General features: G+C 41.0%; 1 protein-coding gene across 1 annotated transcript in view; it reads right to left on the reverse strand.

Annotated features, from left to right (window-relative positions):
• LTBP1 (latent transforming growth factor beta binding protein 1) overlaps nucleotides 1–7,214 on the reverse strand; it is a gene marked incomplete at its 3' end in the record, with an annotated part of 310,157 nt that overhangs the window by 39,955 nt on the left and 262,988 nt on the right. The window lies entirely within an intron of this gene.

The raw sequence follows: 7,214 nt of genomic DNA on the forward strand, positions 1-7,214 counted from the left end.
GACGAGGTCTCGCCAAGTTTCCTGGGCTGGTCTTGAACCCGCAGGGTCAGGCAATCCGCTCCCCTCAGCCTCCCAAAGTGCTGGAATTACAGACTGACCCACCAAGCCTGGCCACATTCTTCATTTTTCATAAAGTGTTTACCGTGTGTTTAAAGTGTGGTGACTTTAAGACTCTACATGCAAGTCACCTGAAGAAGGAAGCAGATGAACTACAGCATTTGACACAAAATCACTGGGATGTGTGAGAAATGCCTGCAGGACCAGGCAGTTACAAGTGATTGACACCTTTTATAAGTCTACTTATGTGAATTCATTTTCAGAAAAGTGAAAGTGTTTGCAGTCATTATATTACTAAATTATAGAAAAAATAATTCAGAAGGCTAAAAACATGAGCACAATTGCTTAAACTTCAGTGACTGGCAATAATAAAATGATGAATTATGAAACACATATAGCATAGGATGTTATATTATCATAAAGAGAATATGGACATGTTTATTTGTTAAAAAATACAGTTGGGTACAAATTGTAATATAGGAGTATACTGTGACACACACAAAAAAGGTTGGAAGTAAATATATCTCAGTTTTACAGCAATGAGGACTGGTGTTTTCTTCTTCATACTTTTCTGCATTTTCCAAAATTTCTACAGTGAGTACATATTAGTACTTTCATAATCAGAAAAGTATTCCTTTAAAAATATCATGTCTATGTACAAATATCTGAAGATAGAAGGTAGTCTTCACTAGATTATACTCGTGAAGCCTCAGGCAAGAATTATCTTCTGTGTTTAAAGGAATTTACTAGTGAAATCATGTGGCAGACATCTCTAACCATCTATTCTACGTTATAGGTAGATGCTCCCTTTGAAAACTACTAGTTTTCAAATTTCTTGGTTTTCTTCGTAGTTTTTGACCTTTCTTTATACTCATCTCCGTCATTTTTGTAAAAAAATATAGACATGTTGACCATATTTGCAAAATGAAAATGAATTAATTGGAAGAGGAATTCATATACTCAGAACAAGTTAAAAGGCTATAAACCTAGAGTTTTCATGAAATGATTGATCAAAGAGTCCCTGCCCCTCTTCCACAGAACCAATGAGTTGATAACTAAGTGTTTATTTATCATTTTGCAGGCATAGCTTTAGAATTAAACTTTACCAATGTGAACAAAAGTCTTCAAAAATGTGATACATAACTCAAACGTGATTCCCACGCCATGGTTTCCCAACACAATTATTTCTTTTCAAGTCAGCTCTAAGGTAGGAGAAACAGTTCAGAATTCCAGCTCAGTAGTCTACGGAAATGAACTGGATAATAATGGCCTTTTCTTCCAATCCAGAATCTTAAATAGAAGCTCTGAGGTTGGTGCTATTTTGATAAAGGCTGTTTGAGGATTTGTAGCTGATGACCTCATTGAGTCAGTGTATCGAGATGCCGTTTGCTCACAGGGTCACTGTCATATGTAAGAAAATGCTACTCTGACACCACTAGAGGGTACTAAGAGATATATCAAAGGAAAGAAGGGACCTTGGCTGAAACCAACTTGATTTCTATGCTGTTTGTCCTATTTGTATACAAGAAATTACAGCAGCTGTCATCAGTTTGGCCTGAGAAAGCCCTTCCATCCATGGGTTGGGCAGGACTCCCACTTGGTGGGGGGAGACAGCACAGAGTATGACACCTTCCAACACCTCTGCCTTTTTTTCTATTCACTGGTCATCAAAAAGTTAAATGTCCGCGTTTTCTTTTTTGGCTTTTTTGGGTTTTTTTAGGTAAAAACTAAATTACTAGTGTTCATATTTGGAAACTTTTAAAACACATCTCCTGCCATCCCTCCCTGGGCTTTCCCTCCTTTTCTATCAGGTTTTCATCTTGAGCACATGTATAGTCTACCAGCAGGTATATCCTGAAAATGTTACCTTGAAAAAGAATAGAAGTTTCCTGCATTTTCTGTTCTTTAGGGCAAAGCCATGATGTGTCACATTTTTTCTAAGTGGTCCCTCACACATAGGCATGCGAACCTGTTCACATAGGAACACGTACATCTTTGAGCAGACTGGGTCAAGATAAACTCTGGAAATACGACAGGGCAATGTCTCACACGACAGCACTGGCTCCTGGGGCCAGGAGCACGCTGTGAATGGGGCTGTCCTATCTTCCTCAGCAGGCTAAGCCTGTTCCCCACTGGACTCTCTCCTGTATCCTTCATAATCCTACCCACATGCTGCTTGGCTCACAGGACAGTGCCACCCTTCCTCACTACATGGGCCCCTGACATCACTTTGTCTTCACCGGGTCAAGGACCTTATTCTGCTGCTTTCGCTGGAATCCATCTAGAATTTGGAAAAAAGAGCCGTGACCAAGAGCCAATGGAAAACCAAATGCTCTGTGTATCCCAGCAACAAGGCCAACGGTGGATTTAACAGCTTGTTGTCTTCTTTACATTTTCTAAAGTTAAATGGAAAAGAAAGCTTCTGGCAAAATATGAACGTGAGTCCGCTGACCTTTAGCTTGTTTCTTCATCATGTGATTACATGGACCAATAATAAATAAACAAACAAATGGAGCCTGGAACTGTTAGAGCATGATGATCTTACATGGAAAGAAAAGAGTTCGTTTTCCATCAGCATACATAGTTTATTGAGGCTGTAATGACACTAGTAATATGCTTGAGGGACACGCGTGTTTGAAGGGGTCGATTCTGAGTTCTGGAAAAGATCTGATGTGCAAATAGTTTTTAAAATGTTTGGGCTCTGATCATTACAGAGGTTTCCACAAGGCGGTCAGGGAAGTCAAAGAATAATTTCTGGCTGGTCTGCAAGAGCAAGTTCGGGAAGAGCCAGAGGAAGGCGTCGAAGGTCAACTCATGGAAAGGTTTACAAAAATGCCCTGGCTTCCTGACTCCCCCCCAACCAGCAGAGACTGTCCCACAAACAATTGGAACAGATGTTTTCACTGCGTAAATATTTGCCAGAGAAATAAAGGTTTGATTTTTTCCAACCTGTCCTCTCGCTATTAAGACACTATGCAAAATCAGGAATTTATATGCTGAAATGTATAATTTATTTGCAAACGGAATGCCAATAATGTTGCAAGCCACCAAGTCAGCTGTTAAGAGTGGAAAACATCACACTTATTTCCTGCAAATATGCAGCTCACTTTATAACAATTATATATCAAAGTGTGTTTGGCTAAATCTGAAAAGGTTTCTTCCAATCTCACGATCATAAAGGTATCATCACTAAGCAATGTGGAGCTGATTACATTTATTTTAGAAGCTTACTTATTATTCTAGCCCCTTCTTCAACAATGTGGGGAAACTAACAATAAGAAATAATATGTATTTCTTCTCTGTGTTTTAGAGACAAAAAAAATTATATAATGCCCTTGAGAGAATGGATCAGATTGTTCCTTAGACCTGTGTTTGGCCCTCATTTCAAACCATATGAAACGTACACATTTTGATTTAAATTAAATTTGATACACAACAGCCTTCTCGTGCTAATGCAGATCCTTGTTTTGAGCGCAACTCTTAAGTTGCAAACCATTGCAGTTCAAAACCTCTATGACAACATCCTTCCTGTGGGTCCTTTCAGAAAGATTCTTTTCCCATAGGAAGTGGGAGTACCTACAACTATTGCGTGAAAAAGAATTCAGCATCACTTGTTTCCTAGAAGGAAATATTCATACCTCAAACACGTGACAGCAGATGTCAGCCCTGTAGTCCTGCCAAACTCAAATGGTGCTTCTAACAAGTTGTCTTCTAACAACTTCCTACATAGCAAGGCTACTTTCTTTTTTTTTTTTTTTCAATCAGTTCTGTAGCTCAGTTGAAGCTGAGGAACTTCAGGCTGGCACCCTCAACACCACTGCACGTAAATGTCTGCACCCAGGTGCCCTCAAGTAACCTTTACAAAGTTAGTTTGCAAGAGATGTGCCCACTGAAGCAAGCCACTCCATTCAAAACTAGAGTTTCTCATCACATTGGAAAACACAAATGCAGTATTTAGGAAGAACTAGTGGATGGCAGTACACTGTGTCATACTGCAATTTTTCTTCTTTTTTTTTTGAGTCAGAGTCTCACTCTGTCGCCCACGCTCTGCACGCTCACGGCCACCGCAGTTTCGACCTGCTGGGCTCTGGTGATCCTTCCACCTCAGCCTTCCAAGTAGTAGGAACTACAGGCTTATGCCACCATATCTGGCTAATTGTTTTATTTATTGTAGAGACGAGGTCTCACCAAGTTGCCCAGGCTGGCCTCGAACCTGTGGGCTCAGGCAATCCTCTCACCTCAGCCTCCCAAAGTGCTAGGATTATAGGCGTGAACCACCACACCCAGCTAAAATTTTTCTTTTTAGCACTGAGATAAGCTGTTAAAAGAGCCTTACTGACCAAGACAGTGTGTTACACGCTTGTGCACCCTACAGCACAAAGCAGGCTGTCTTGGAGATGTGCTTAATTAAGTGGATACATACACAAATGATCTCAGAATAGAGAATTATAATTTTAGCTACTGCCATCTTTTTTTTTTTAACATGGGGTATAATTCAGGGTCAGGTATACAAACGGCCATTATGCAGGTACCCTGTTGATGAGGTGTGCCCCCACTTCCCTGACAGTTTTCCATGTTTACTGCAGCATTATTCGTCATCTTTTTTGTTTTTTAAAGAGATAAGGTCTTGCTCTGTCACTCATGCTGGAGCTGGAGTGCACTGGCACAATCATATGCAGCCTCAAACTCCTGGACTCAAGCAATCCTCCTGCCTTAGCCTCTCACGCAGCCGGGATGACAGGCACACCATCACATTCACCATGGCCATTGACAAAAATCACTATCATTTTATGGATCACTCAAAAGATATTTAGAGTCACTAACATTTCCATATCACTTCATACAGTATTTTTTTTTTTTTTTTTTTGAGATGGAGTCTCACTCTGTCACCCAGACTGGAGTGCAGTGGCCGCTCCCGGTCACCACAGCCTCGACCCGCTGGGCTCCGGCAATCCTTCCGCCTCAGCCTTCCAAGTAGCTGGAACTACAGGCACATGCTACCATGCCTGGATAACTTTTTATTTATTGTAGAGATGAGGTCTCGCCAAGTTGGCCAGGCGGGTCTCGAACCTGTGGGTTCAGGCTTCATACAATATTAACAGCAAAACCAAAGTGTGTGTGTCAGGCAGCAGGTGCAGGGCAGGCACGACCCTGGGTGCATTGAGTCTTACTGCACTCCGTGGCCACCTGACATTTCACAGTGGGACAGAGGAGCCTTTTAAACATACTTTCCAGTTGGCTGTCTCAGTCGACAATCTAATAGAATGCACGTTCCCAGTTTTGAGGAAATGGCGGAACGTTTAACATCCAAGAACATTTCTATCTGAAATGAAGCATGATCTGTTTCTGAGGGGGAAGCATTATTATTCTAAGGAGGTGAGAAACTCTTCATCCGCTACACCCAGCCTTCCTGCAGTGGCATCATGAACTCAAAGTGAATATGATGCCACTTCGGGACAGTTTTTTCTGACTCCAAAAACATCTGCGTCACAATATGTGGAAAATGCAACAACAATTTCTTTAACAAAACAACATCTAAACCTCTCAGGGAGCACTACAAAAAAAGAATCACTGTTGGCCGGGCACAGTGGCTCAAGCCTTAAGTCCCAGAATTTTTGGAGGCCGTGGTGGGAGGATTGCTTGAGCCCAGCAGTTTGAGATCAACTTAGGCAGCATAGGAAGGCATCGTCTCTAAACAAAAAAATTTAAAAAGTTAGCCACGGTAATGCTTGCTGTAGATCCAGCTACTTGGGAGGCTGTGGTGGAAGGATCACCTAAGCCCAGGAGGTCAAGGCTGTGGAGAGCCATGATTGTGCCACTGCACTCAAGTCTGGGTGACAGAGAGAGACCCTGACTCAAAAAAAAAAAAAAAAAGAAGAAAGAAGAAGAAAAAGCAGAAAACAATTCTTTCTATATATATCCTATTGACTGCTTCTCTGGAGAACACTAATACACACTCCCTCTGTCAATGTGAGAGCGTCTCAATTTCACCCTAATAGTTTTATTAGGTTTTGAACACTAATTTGATAAGAATAAAGTACTATATTATTCTAATTCTCATTTTTTTAATTACTAGTAAAGCTGAAACTTTCTATGATATGTTCCTTGGTACTGTTTCTTCCTGTGAGTTATCTGATTTTATTATCTTTCTATTTTTTTATTGCTAGTATTTTTCTTGTTAATTTATAAGAGCTTATTAAACATTCAAGATATGGATGCTTAGGCTTTTGCATTTGTTTCAGAAATATTACACATCTTCGTAATTTTTTCATTAATGATTAAAACAAGTATAAAGAACTTTGCAAATATATAAAAATAAGAACTTAAAAATTATCCATGTCCTATATTAACTGGTGAAAGTTGTCTTTCTATCTCTTTTTCTGTGTTTGTAGATATTTTAAAATAAAGTTAGAATCAAACTGTATTTTGTATTTTTCTTTTTCTTTTTTTTTTTTTGGGTTGGAGTCTCAATCCATTGCCCAGGCTGGAGTGCAGGGGCACATTCACGGCCAGCCCAGCGTTGACCTGCTGGGCTCCAGCGATCCTTCTGCCTCAGTCTTACAAGTAGCTGGAACTACAGGCATGCCTGGGTAATTTTTTATTTATTGTAGCGATGAGGTCTCGCCAAGTTGCCCGGCCTGGTCTCGAACCCATGGACTCAGGCAATCCATTCACCTCGGCCTCCCAAAGTACTGGGATTACAGGCTGAGCCACTGAGCCCAAGTAAGTTTTTTAAAAATTTATTATAGAGACGAGGTCTCACCAAGTTGCCCAGGCTGTTCTTGAACCCATGGGCTCAGGCAATTCCCTCATCTCAGCCTCCCAAAGTGCTGGGACGATGGGCTTGAGCCACTGTGTCTGGTCTATGTTCTGCATTTTTTAACAAATATTATGCCACATGCATTTTCTCATGACATTATTCTTTTATTTTTATTTATTTATTTTATTTTTTATTTGTTATATTTTTGCACTTACTGCAGAGCAGGCACCCTGCTGAGCGCTCTACTCATTTAATCCTCACGTCGTTGGGGGGGGGGGGAATATTCCCTTTTGCAGATGGGGAAACTAAGGGCACGGAGGCTGAGCCGGGAAGGCCGCAGGACCAGCCTCTGACCCCAAGCGGGTGACGACTCCACTCAGCCTCAGTTTTCCCTCTG

Source organism: Carlito syrichta, unplaced genomic scaffold (assembly GCF_000164805.1).
Source record: "Carlito syrichta isolate Samal-C Ts95f unplaced genomic scaffold, Tarsius_syrichta-2.0.1 Scaffold222157, whole genome shotgun sequence".
In the NCBI taxonomy this organism is placed as follows: domain Eukaryota; kingdom Metazoa; phylum Chordata; class Mammalia; order Primates; family Tarsiidae; genus Carlito; species Carlito syrichta.